We start from the raw sequence: 13,788 nt of genomic DNA, 5'->3' as shown, positions 1-13,788 counted from the left end.
AGGCCTCATAAGTGATCTTAGTGTCCAACATCCATGACACTTTTTAGCTCATGTATACGTGTTTTCTTTTTGGAACTAAGGAATACCAAATTTCCGAGGGTTCCTATTTTTGTGATATGTGTTGTTCTGTCCATTTTTTAGTAATTTTTTCTAATAAAGTTAGTTGGTTTTAACATTATTTTTCTTCTTCAGTGACTGTTTTCAATATCTTCAGCTCCGTCATTTCATTCAAAGCCAGGGTCCAATTATGACTCTGACCATTCCATCTACGCCCTTTTGAGGAATTATGTTCCTCTCTTTGGGCGCTGAGGGGTGAGATTTCTTGGGTCTACATTTTTTTGGTAGCCATGCAGGTATCAGACTCAGAGCTGTGGTTTAGGGGACATTTTTTTTTTGGGGGGGGGGGGATATGGGCCACTCCCTATTGGATGGGGAGTGGTCCAGGGCCCTAACCCTGACCCACAAAATTTCTGTCTCGGGTAGACACCATGAGCTAAATTATAAGCTCTTTTCGTGATGGTATTATACCTCTACCTGCTTGGCAAGGATTCATTTTGGTTCATCAGATACGTGCTGGAGATGTTTGGAGGGGCAGGGAACCTTTATGCACATCTGGTGGTCCTGCCCAGATATAACAGGTTTGTGGTCAGATGTTAGGGCTATATGCAACAACCTGAAGGGAAGATCACTGGTACTCACCCCAGAGATGGCTCTTAAAAAAAGGATATCCTCCGTTTCTTTATCTTGGCCATGAAAATTGTGATTCCTTGATTATGGAAACCCCAGGTTGCACCTACGTGCTTGAGCTGGGTGTTGGTCATGGATAAGATTAAATATATAGAGGAATTAAGGGCCAAAGATGAAGCTAACTGGTTGGTATACAAAGAAACATGGGAGGTGTGGAGGAGATTCTGTCTGTTTTGATAGGTGGCTCATGTACAGGGTAGTGCAACCTCAAGAGAGGACATGAGGGAAAGACTAGGCGCAAGGCAAGAGAGGCATGGCTAAACAAATAAATAAGTAATAAAGCGTCAGGGTGACGGGAGACTTTTCCCTTCGGTTTGTTTTCCCTTTTTTTCTCTCTCTTTTCTTTTATTTATTTAGTATGAAGTAATGGATTGGTTTATAAACGAATCCTAGAGGCTAATGGTGTTCAGCGGGACCTCATCAAGAACCACCTTGGTTATCTGTGTTGTACCGAAGTAGCTTGTCGGAGGCAAATTGAACACTAAGTCAAGCAAATAATGGTATTGATTTATACATATATGAATAATGGTAATGATGTTTATTATTTAGAGTGGAGTTTTTGCTGATTAATGATTACCAAGGGGTCGTACCCAGGTGTTTATTTAATTTTTGTCCAAATTTTTTTTACACAAATTTTTAGCCTATCAAGAACATAGAATTGTTTAATCACCAGGATATCCAACCCTGTGCTCAGCTGGCATCGGCGCACACTGACATTTACTGTACGGTAGATGGTTCGCATGGCGAGCTATTGGACATGCGCAGTATAGTTTTTCAAATCCCCGCATCATTGCTAAGCGATAACACGGGTACCCGCAACCTTTCTGCAATATCATTGCAGAAGGACCGTGGGTCCAACAGCTTCCATTGTCTTCAATGGAAGCTGTCTATGCAGAATCTGCCCAAAAAGAAAGCATGCTGCATTTTTTGCTCCTCAATTGATTTCCACTCGTGTAGAAAGAAACGTGTTTTTTCATAGCATGCTATGGGCGATATTTGCTGCAGAATCTGGAGACGGACACCCACTCCAGATTCTGCAATGCAAATCCGCCCGTGTGCACCGGCCAAACTTTTGTGGTGCATTCTATGAAGACTATGAAAGGAGTCTATTACAATCTGCCGGAGATAAGGTCTAATAGGCTGAGTAACATGGCAGACATAGAGGCCTTTGTCAGGTTTGCGGCTGTCATGAAAACGCATTCATACCTTGCAATCACACTGCAGGGTGCTGATGGGTGACAGAGGGACGTTGTAGTCCGCCCATTCCATTTACTAATTGAGTTGCCCACCTTTGAAATCGTTCAAGCTCTGATATGTACTTCTTGAGTATCGGTGCCCCAAACTGTATACAATATTCCATGTGTGGTCTGGACAGTTGTTTGTCAAGAGGAAGAACAATAATCTTGTGGTATTCCTGGTGGAGCCAAGATTGACAGGGGTGATGCCCCTGTAGCTGATTTGGTGCAGTGGCTGTTGCCCAGCAGGTCCTGCAAGCCCAGTAAAGATTCTGAAAAAAAGCATACAGTGCCCACCTGCGCCACAGCCACTAACCCCCCAGATCAAGTTTCTTACCCGGCGGCGGTGGGAGGGGGGCAGAAGGCCGAACCACTCCTCAAGAGTTGAAATGCTGCACGCCATCGCCAAAAGGGAGGGCAAAGACATTGCTTTACTGGAAGCGGCCGTCACAGAGCAGTGATGCGGGCGGTGGAATGGAGATCACTGCCAGCGGCCGGGAGAGAGGCGCTGCAGAAAACAGAGAAGTGAGTGGCTGGCATCACAGAGCTGTGATGCGGCCGCCGGAGCGTAGCCCGCATGGCACGAACGCTGTCTGGGACGGAGCACACAAGCTGCAGCGTCTGCATACATTTGTCCCAGTGCTGCAGCCTTAGGCTGATGGTTACTATAGTTCTTAGCCTTACATTATGACATTTAATTGCTGGCATGTTACAGCCTATAGTAACCCTCAGCCCAAGGCTGCAGCGCTGGGACAATCTATCCACACTGTGCTGCTAGGACCTTTCTGCCTTGAGCCAATTGGAAGCTGGGGGTGTGAGAGGGGCGTTTCTCGTGTCAAATCCCTAGCTTCCGGTAGCGTCAAGGTACAATAATACCATTCTCATCATGTGCCCCTAGAACTCCTTTGATGCGTCCCATGATCCTTGGCAGCAGCTGCCTGACACTGGTTGCTCCATTTTAGTTAATTCATATCAGTGTTATGCAGTGTTTTCCCATTTAGTATGTAATGGTGACATGTACATATCTAAGAGGTTTCATTGAGCTGCTGAAACATGTACTTTTTATAAGCATTTTCTATACAATTTCATCATGAAGACAGTGAATCATTTATGAAAAAAAGGCCCCAATATTTTCTTTTGATGTCTTTTTTCTCCATCTTCACACTGTGATGTTTTCTGCTTATAGGAATTTTTGTTAATGGCTCCGGGGTGAAGACCATTCACAAGGCTCATGTAATGTCTTCTTCTACAAGGTATTGTTTGCCAGATAATGGCTCTGAGTTACATATGCTGTCAGGAAGGAGTTCTGGGAGGTGAAATGTCACACACAGTGGATTTTGATCAGGAATTTCTGCAGCAGAAAAACCTGTACTATTTGGTGAGGATTTTGCCGTGGATCCGCACTGAATGCTGCGCTATTTCATCTGGGGGCTTCGGACGGGTCTGCAGCAGTGACCCCAAATGGCGCCTCCAACGCTGATGTGAGCAGAGCTTTATTGTGCTGTTTGTGCACTTTTTATACTTTATTCACAGGTACCGTAACTTTTGTATTGCTCTTTGTTACTGTTAAGGCTCTTAGGGTTACATGTTAGATTTGGTGAATCCTGAAGTGGCAGAACTGCTGGGTTATAAGAAGGACTGCCATACAAGTCCTGCAGTAAGAGTACAAGTGTCACCTGACTTGGTGAAGAGGGAAGTTAGCGTGGAGTCCATCCAGTGTGCAATAGACCTATGGTTCTCTGCCTGCCCTCTGACCAACAGGGAGATGACTGCTCCAGTAAGAAAGGGAGCGCAGGGCTGGCTAAGCAGGTCCTAGAAGTGGGGGACTCAATTATTAGGGGGACAGACAGTGCAATCTGCCACAAAGACTGAGATCCTCAAATGGTGTGTTGCCTTCCTGGTGTTCAGGTTTGACACACCGCAGATTGGGTTGACAGATTACTGGGAGGAGCTGGTGAGAATCCACTGGTCAAGGTGCACATAATCACCTTATAATCTTTATTTGCATAGTGCCAACTTATTTCGCAGCGCATTCAAGGCTTTTGGGGAATACAAATAATATGAAAATTACAGAAATTACAAGTTACATGTGGTATTCAATTATTTGGAAAAAGAAAGGGTGGGGTGATAACATGCGATATACAGTTTTTAGGACACAAACGGGTGGGGGTAGTACAGGAGGTATGGGGCAGGAAGTGTACATGATAGGCAAAAGTGTAAAGCCATAGGGAGGAGCAGGGAGCATATTGTGGGGGTGGGGGACTAGATCAGGTGGTTTGGTATGCTTCTTTGAAGAGGTGTGTCTTAAAGATGCGTTTGAAGTTCCATACATTGGGAATTGTTTAGATGTTTTGGGGTAGAGTGTTACAGAGGACCGATGCTGCTCTAGAGAAGTCCTGGGGGTGAGCTTGTGAGGTTCGTATTAGACACATAGGCACACTGGTACTAATGACAAAGTCAGAGGTCGATGGAGGACCCTTAAAAATGATTTCTGGGTTCTAGGATCTAAGCTTGGGGCAGGGTACTCCAAAGTAGTTTTCTCTGAAATACTACCTGTACCATGAGCCACACCAGAAAGGCAGCAGGAGATTAGGGAGGTAAAAACGTTGATCCAGAGTTGGTGTAAGCAAGAGGGGTTTGGGTTGCTGGAGAATTGGGCAGACTTTGCTGTCGGCTACAAGCTCTACCATAGGGATAGGCTGCATCTCAATGGGGAGGGTGCAGCGGCGCTGGCGCAGAAGATGGCTAGAAGGCTGGAGGAGTGTTTAATCTAAGGACTGGGGGAGGGCAACCAGAGAAATAGTGGGGAAGATAGTGTAGACAGAGTTCTAGGAATAAGGATTGGAAATTGGGGTAGAAGGGGGGGCTAGTAGAGTTAGAACTGACAGAGCAGCAAATAGAACCATAAGTAGTATAATAAATACACAGTAGCCATCCTTAAGGAAAACAGCGGTATAACTCCTCATCAGCATGGGTTCATGAAGGGTCGATCATGTCAAACCAACTTGATCAGCTTCTACAACGAAGTAAGTTCTAGGCTAGACCTATGAGAGTGTATTGATTTTGTATATCTAGATTTTTCTAAAGTATCTAACACAGTGTCGCATAATAGGTTAATATTAGAGATGAGCGAACGTACTCGTAACGAGTACTTACGCACCCGAGTACCGCCATTTTCGAGTACTTCAGTACTCGGGCGTAAAGATTCGGGGGGCGCCGGGGGGCGGGGAGAGGCGCGGCGGTGCGGGGGGGAGCAGCGGGGGGGAGCCCTCTCTCTCTCCCTCTCCCCCCCCACTCCCCACTGCTACCCCCCGTGCCGCCACGGCGCCCCCCGAATCTTTAAGCGCGAGTACTGCAGTACTCGAAAATGGCGGTACTCGGGTGCGTAAGTACTCATAACAAGTACGTTCGCTCATCTCTAGTTAATATATAAAATGAGACAGCTGGGTCTGGGTGAAAACATGGCTGTATTTTAAAGTGGGCATGTAATGGCACGGATTAAATAAAGAAAACATGTCCTTTTTATCATACATCGGCTTCATGATCTTCTTCTGAAGGATAAGCGAATATTCATGCTTTGTTTGTATGGCGGTTTGGGTCTGGACGGTGAAGCTGCAGGTGGAGAGGATCATTGCTGGAGCTCAGACGTGTAGCAGGATTCAAACGGCAAATCACATTTATATATATTTTTTTGGGGTCAAAGTATGTGTATCTTGGTAAAGAACTGGTTCAGAGATAGAAAGCAGAAGGTGGTAATAAATGGTTCGTACTCTGATTGGGCTACCATTGCTAGTGGGGTACCATAGGTTTCAGCACTAGGCCCCATTATGTTCAATATACTTAGTAATGACCCGATAGAAGGACTGCATAGTAAAGTATTGATATTTGCAGACCTTAAAGTGGTTGTCTCGCGAAAGCAAGTGGGGTTAAGCACTTCTGTATGGCCATATTAATGCACTTTGTAATATACAGCGTGCATTAAATATGAGCCATACAGAAGCTATTCACTTACCTTCCCTGCGCTGGCGTCCCCGTCTCCATAGCTCCGTCTAACTTCAGCGTCTAATCGCCCGATTAGACACGCTTGCGCAGAAGGGTCTTCTGCCTTCGGGTCTGCCCGGCAGCAGCGGCGTTCTGGCTTCGCCCCCTTCTACGCATCATCGCGTAGCTCCGCCCCATCACGTGTGCCGATTCCAGCCTCCTGATGCGATCCGTAAGAAGAGCTGAAATCTTAACTCTGTTCAACTTTTCTGTAATGTTAACGCGATCGCCAGTATCCACCGAATACCGGCAATCGTGTGACCGGTGGGGGGTCCCGCGGCCCTGGATGACAGCTCCATGCTGTCGGCTACCTCCGGTAACTGGCAGCATGGAGCTATCACGTTCTGAGCCTGCAGGGCTTTTATTCCTAGAGGAGGCATGTTTTTACGTCCTCTAGGAATTAAGCCCAGCAGGCCAGGACGTAGAAACACTATGTGGCCGTCACTAAGGGGTTAATAAATGTAGCAGTACCAAATATGTTTTTTTTTTTAGATTTTTTTTCTTTATTATAAATATGGCAAATGGGAAGGGGGGGGGGGTCTTACCCTTTTATTTTATTTTTAAAAAACGTAAAAAATAGAAAAACATGTTAAAATCAGTTTTTATAAAACCCCAAACTCTGGAGCATTTAAATGCAGTTGTCAGTATTGACCATGGCATTTAAAGGGTTAACAGCTGAGCTCAGTGGTAGTGCTGATCGGAGCTGTTGCGGGTGGGTATTGGCTGTAAGATACAGCTGGCACCTATAAGGTCGATCCCACTCCATACCATATAACTGTTGCAGCCGTTCTGAGGTTCCCACCTTGCTTTCAGGCCAGACCAGGGTTTAGCAGCATTCCTACCTCTCCAGAAGCTGAGGGGTGTGGTAGTGCCAAGAGTGATGTCATTCAGCACCTGGTGCTGACTAGCTCAGCTGCTATTTAAACTGTGCTAGCATTGACCCTTGTGCTGGTCAATCACTTCAGTCCTATGTTGGACAGCGTTGGAGCAACACAGTGGTGGAAGGTGTAGGTGAAAGTTTCAACGCTTTAATGAGCATTGAAACGTATAAAAATTGTTTAGAAAAATTATATGACTGGGCCTTGTGGGCCTAAGAAAAATTGCCCGTTCGGCGTGATTATGTGAGGTTTCAGGAGGAGGAGCAGGAGGAGGAGGAGGAATATTATACACAGATTGATGAAGCGAAAAGGTCCCCGTTTTTGATGGGGATACAGAACGATGCTTCCATCCACGGGTGCAGCCTACCTATTGCTTAGGTATCGCTGCTGTCCGCTGGTGGAGAAGAGAAGTCTGGGGAAATCCAGGCTTTGTTCATCTTGATGAGTGTTAGCCTGTCGGCACTGTCGGTTGACAGGCGGGTACGCTTATCTGTGATGATTCCCCCAGCCGCACTAAACACCCTCTCTGACAAGACGCTAACCGCAGGACAAGCAAGCACCTCCAGGGCATACAGCGCGAGTTCAGGCCACATGTCCAGCTTCGACACCTAGTAGTTGTAGGGGGCAGAGGCGTCACGGAGGACGGTCGTGCGATCGGCTACATACTCCCTCACCATCCTTTTACAGTGCTCCCGCCAACTCAGCCGTGACTGGGGAGCGGTGACACAGTCTTGCTGGGGAGCCATAAAGCTGTCAAGGGCCTTAAAGAGTGTTGGCCCACCTGTCCTGTACATGCTGCCTGATCTCCGCGCCTCCCCTGCTACCTGGCCCTCGGAACTGCGCCTTCAGGCACTAGCGCTGTCGGATGGGAATTTTACCATCAGTTTGTCCACCAGGGTCCTGTGGTATAGCAACACTCTCGAACCCCTTTCCTCTTCGGGTATGAAAGTGGAAAGGTTCTCCTTATACCGTGGGTCGAGCAGTGTGTACACCCAGTAATCCGTAGTGGCCAGAATGCGTCTAACGCGAGGGTCACGAGAAAGGCATCCTAACATGAAGTCAGCCATGTGTGCCAGGGTACCTGTACGCAACACATGGCTGTCCTCACTAGGAAGATCACTTTCAGGATCCTCCTCCTCCTCCTCCTCCTCCTCCTCAGGCCATACACGCTGAAAGGATGACAGGCCAGCAGCATGTGTACCCTCACCAGTGGGCCAAGCTGTGTCTTCCCCCTCCTCCTCATCTTCTTCCTCCTCCTCCTCCTCCTCCTCCTCCTCACCGCGCTGAGATATAGACAGGAGGGTGCTCTGACTATCCAGCGACATACTGTCTTCCCCCCGGCTCTGTTTCCGAGTGCAAAGCGTCTGCCTTTATGCTTTGCAGGGAACTTCTCAAGAGGCATAGCAGAGGAATGGTGACGCTAATGATTGCAGCATCGCTGCTCACCACCTGGGTAGACTCCTCAAAGTTTCGAAGGACCTGGCAGATGTCTGCCAACCAGGCCCACTCTTCTGAAAATAATTGAGGAGGCTGACTCCCACTGCGCCGCCCATGTTGGAGTTGGTATTCCACTATAGCTCTACGCTGCTCATAGAGCCTGGCCAACATGTGGAGCGTAGAGTTCCACCATGTGGGCACGTCGCACAGCAGTCGGTGCACTGGCAGATTAAACCGATGTTGCAGGGTGCGCAGGGTGGCAGCGTCCGCGTGGGACTTGCGGAAATGTGCGCAGAAGAATGAGAACCACCAAATTAAAGACGTGGGCCAGGCATGGCACGTGTGTGAGGCTGCCGAGCTGCAGAGCCGCCACCAGGTTACGGCCGTTGTCACACACGACCATGCCCGGTTGGAGGCTCAGCGGCGCAAGCCAGCGGTCGGTCTGCAATGTCAGACCTTGCAGCAGTTCGTGGGCCATGTGCCTCTTATCTCCTAAGCTGAGTAGTTTCAGCACGGCCTGCTGACGCTTGCCCACCGCTGTGCTGCCATGACGCGTGACACCGACTGCTGGCGACGTGCTGCTGCTGCTGACACATCTTGATTGCGAGACAGAGGTTGCGGAGGAGGAGGAGGAGGAGGAGGGTGATTTAGAGGAGGAAGCATACACCGCCGCAGATACCACCACCGAGCTGTGGCCCGCAATTCTGGGGGTGGGTAGGACGTTAGCGTTCCCAAGCTCTGACTCTGTCCCAGCCTCCACTAAATTCACCCAATGTGCCGTCAGGGAGATATAGTGGCCCTGCCCGCCTGTGCTTGTCCACGTGTCCGTTGTTAAGTGGACCTTGGCAATAACCGCGTTGGTGAGGGCGCGTACAATGTTGTGGGAGACGTGGTCGTGCAGGGCTGGGACGGCACATCAGAAAAGTAGTGGCGACTGGGAACTGAGTAGCGCGGGGCCGCCGCCGCCATCATACTTTTGAAGGACTCCGTTTCCACAACCCTATACGGCAGCATCTCCAGGCTGATAAATTTGGCTACGTGCACGTTTAATGCTTGAGCATGCTGGTGCGTGGCGGCGTACTTGCGCTCCAACACTTGCGCTAGCGACGGCTGGACGCTGCGCTGACAGACATTGCTGGATGGGGCCGAGGACAGCGGAGGTGAGGGTGTGGGTGCAGGCCAGGAGACGGTAGTGCCTGTGTCCTCAGAGCGGGGTTGGATCTCAGTGGCAGGTTGGGGCACAGGGGGAGAGGCAGCGGTGCAAACCGGAGGCAGTGAACGGCCTTCGTCCCACCTTTTGAGGTGCTTGGCCATCATATGTCTGCGCATGCTGGTGGTGGTGAGGCTGGTGGTGGTGGCTCCCCGGCTGATCTTGGCGCGACAAAGGTTGCACACCACTGTTCGTCGGTCGTCTGCACTCTCAGTGAAAAACTGCCAGACCTTTGAGCACCTCGGCCTCTGCAGGGTGGCATGGCGCGAGGGGGCGCTTTGGGAAACAGTTGGTGGATTATTCGGTCTGGCCCTGCCTCTACCCCTGGCCACTGCACTGCCTCTTGCAACCTGCCCTGCTGCTTCCCTTGCCTCCCCCTCTGAAGACCTGTCCTCAGTAGGCTTAGCAAACCAGGTGGGGTCAGTCACCTCATTGTCCTGCTGCTCTTCCTCAGAATCCTCGGTGCGCTCCTCCCTCGGACTTAATGCCCTTACTAATACCTCACTGATAGACAACTGTGTCTCATCGTCATCGGCCTCCTCACCCACTGAAAGGTCTTGAGACCGTTGCCGGAAGTCCCCAGCCTCATCCCCCGGACCCCGGGAACTTTGCAATGGTTGGGCATCAGTCACGATAAACTCCTCTGGTGGGAGAGGAACCACTGCTGCCCAATCTGAGCAGGGGCCCGAGAACAGTTCCTGGGAGTCTGCCCGCTCCTCAGAATGTCTCATTTTCATGGAGTGAGGAGGCTGGGGCAAAGGAGGAGCAGCAGCCAGAGGATTCTGAGTTGCAGCAGTGGACGGCGCAGAACTCTGGGTGGACGATAGGTTGCTGGAAGCACTTTCTGCCATCCACGACAGGACCTGCTCACACTGCTCATTTTCTAATAAGGGTCTACCGCGTGGACCCATCAAATGTGCTATGAATGTGGGGACGCCAGAAACGTGCCTCTCTCCTAATCCCGCAGCAGTCGGCTGCGATACACCTGGATCAGGAGCTCGGCCTGTGCCCACACCCGGACTAGGGCCTCCGCGTCCTCGGCCGCGCCCACGTCCTCTAGGCCTACCCCTACCCCTCAGCATGCTGTATTACCAGGAATGCAGGAACACAACACTGTAATTAAATGTGCCGCTTATTGGCCTGTGGTTGGAGGCTGAGTTCACTTATGGAACGCCTGGAAATAATTTGCCGCAAGCCTGCTGTAACACTTAGCTGGCTGCGTATTTATTTGGAGAACTACTACCCCCAGCAGACACAGACCCAGAACACTGAGCAGAGTGACAGGCAGGCCAAATAGATTTTTTCCAAATATTTTTTTCTAAAGGACCACTGCGTTTATTCAATCTATAATATGTCTTCTGGCCCTACCTACACAATTCTGTCCCTGATGTGTGTGTCACGGAACTGCAGTGTTGCACTGTTATTAAGTGCAACAGACCGGTGATTTCAGAGCCAGGAAATAATTTGGCGCAAGCCTGCTGTAACACTTAGCTGGCTGCGTATTTATTTGGAGAACTACTACCCCCAGCAGACACAGACCCAGAACACTGAGCAGAGTGACAGGCAGGCCAAATAGATTTTTTTCAAATATTTTTTTCTAAAGGACCACTGCGTATATTCAATCTATAATATGTCTTCTGGCCTTGCCTACACAATTCTGTCCCTGATGTGTGTGTCACGGAACTGCAGTGTTGCACTGTTATTAACTGCAACAGAGCGGTGATTTCAGAGCCAGGAAATAATTTGGCGCAAGCCTGCTGTAACACTTAGCTGGCTGCGTATTTATTTGGAGAACTACTACCCCCAACAGACACAGACCCAGAATATTGAGCAGAGTGACAGGCAGGCCAAATAGATTTTTTCCAAATATTTTTTTCTAAAGGACCACTGCGTATATTCAATCTATATTATGTCTTCTGGCCCTGCCTACACAATTCTGTCCCTGATGTGGGTGTCACGGAACTGCAGTGTTGCACTGTTATTAACTGCAACAGACCGGTGATTTCAGAGCCAGGAAATAATTTGGCGCAAGCCTGCTGTAACACTTAGCTGGCTGCGTATTTATTTGGAGAACTACTACCCCCAGCAGACACAGACCCAGAGCACTGAGCAGAGTGACAGGCAGGCCAAATAGATTTTTTTCAAATATTTTTTTCTAAAGGACCACTGCGTTTATTCAATTTATAATATATGTCTTCTGGCCCTGCCTACACAATTCTATCCCTGGAGTATTACTGCAGGGCGCAATGCTCTGCACGGCCGATATACCAAAAAAATAAAAATGTGCAACACTGCTAAAAGCAGCCTCCACACTACTGCACACGGTTAGATGTGGCCCTAAGAAGGACCGTTGGGGTTCTTGAAGCCTACAATCACTCCTAACACTCTCCCTACAGCAGCTCCAACACGATACCACTGTCCCTCAGCTATCTCACAACACATCTGAGGCGAGCCGCGGGAGGGGCCGATTTTTATACTCGGGTGACACCTGATCTCCCCAGCCACTCACTGCAGGGGGGTGGTATAGGGCTTGAACGTCGCAGGGGGAAGTTGTAATGCCTTCCCTGTCTTTCAATTGGCCAGAAAAGCGCGCTAACGTCTCAGAGAGAAAAGTGAAAGTAACCCAAACATTGCGTGGTACTCGTTACGAGTAACGAGCATCTCGAACACGCTAATACTCGAACGAGTATCAAGCTCGGACGAGTACGTTCGCTCATCTCTAATCCACACCCATAAGGAATTATTGGGCACCCGCGGGTAATTAAATATCTATCCTGCCATACAGAAGAAGGAAGGTCCGACGGAGGAGAGCCCTACAGCATCCGGATAGGTGAGTATGATGTATTTAACCCCTTAAGGACCAGGTTGTTTTGTACTTTAAGGACCAGACACTTTTTAGGGATTTTACCCATGTGGCGGTTTTACTGCTCCTTCTTTTTTCCTTTAGCTACCAAAATTATTTCTGTTGCATTTTTTTTCCCGTGACATATAGGACTATTTTTTTAATATCTTTTTCACTGACTTTTTTTCCCGTTTTTTAGTTTTATTGGGGGTAAAATGCTAAAAAACGATTTTTTTTAACATTTATTGTTTTTTTTTAAATTATTTTTATATTTACACTAAAATAAAGTAAGGGAATGGGTTCCTCTATTTATTTCGGACGTTTTGATATATAGTATGTATGGTTTTGGTTTACAGGGTGCATACGGCGACAGTTTTTGTTGGCGTCTGCTTTGTGTTATTCTCTTTCTTTTGTATGTATTGTTGTTTTATTCTGTTGTTTTGTTTTACTTATTTATGTAATTATGTTTTTTTACTATCTGTGTCCCCCATGACGTCATATAAGACCTCTGGGGGACATTCAATTTTTTTTTTTAACTTTATTTGACATTTTTCCACTGTAGCTGGGGCGTCCATAGGATCCCCAGTTACAGGGGAAAGCAACCCCTGTGGTGACATTAGTCACCTGCAGAGCTGCCAGGGTCTAGTCTGACCCTCCAGCTCTGCATAGCTGGGAATCCCGGGAGGTCACATGACCCTCCCCCCCCCCCCCCCCCCCGAGGCTCCCGTAGTGAAAGTACTTCTTACTTTCACTTTGCCCAGACAGTGCTCATTGAGCACTGTATATCGGGGAAGCAGAAGGCAGGGAGGGTCAAAAACCCCTCCTGCCTTCTGCTCAACCCATTCCTGCCTCTGACTGATTGCAGAGCCAGGAGACTTAGAGCACTGCCGTAATTTTACTATCGGCGGTCCTCTAATCCCAGGACCAGCCGCCGTATATATACAGTAGCTGGTCCTAAATGGGTTAAAGGCCTCATGTCTGCAGGCCGGGTGAAATCCGCTGCGAGATTCTGAACGGGGAATCCGTGCGGGCCCGAGTTTCTTGTTTTTTGTGTTCGGATGTCGCATGCTACAAAACACTGCACGTGTGAATTAACCCATAGGAAAACAGGGGCTTCACATGCATGTTATTTGTAGCAAAATCATACGCCTGTGTCGTACGTGTGAAGGAAGCGTTAGACTGCATCCACATGGGCGATTTTGTAGCAATGCGACAGTGCTACAAATTACCTGTATGTAGAGCCCATGCTTCTCCTACTTACAATATGACAACCCTGGTTTGTTGTTTGTGCTTTTAATTGATTTCAATCATGTTTTTCCTGGTTTGAGAATAATTATATATATATAGGAGTGCCCTTTATTCTGTAGGTTTTTCTCTTTGCAATATACCGTACAAATA

Source organism: Eleutherodactylus coqui, chromosome 3 (genome assembly GCF_035609145.1).
Source record: "Eleutherodactylus coqui strain aEleCoq1 chromosome 3, aEleCoq1.hap1, whole genome shotgun sequence".
Lineage (NCBI taxonomy): Eukaryota > Metazoa > Chordata > Amphibia > Anura > Eleutherodactylidae > Eleutherodactylus > Eleutherodactylus coqui.
Note: the sequence above shows the minus strand (reverse complement) of the source record.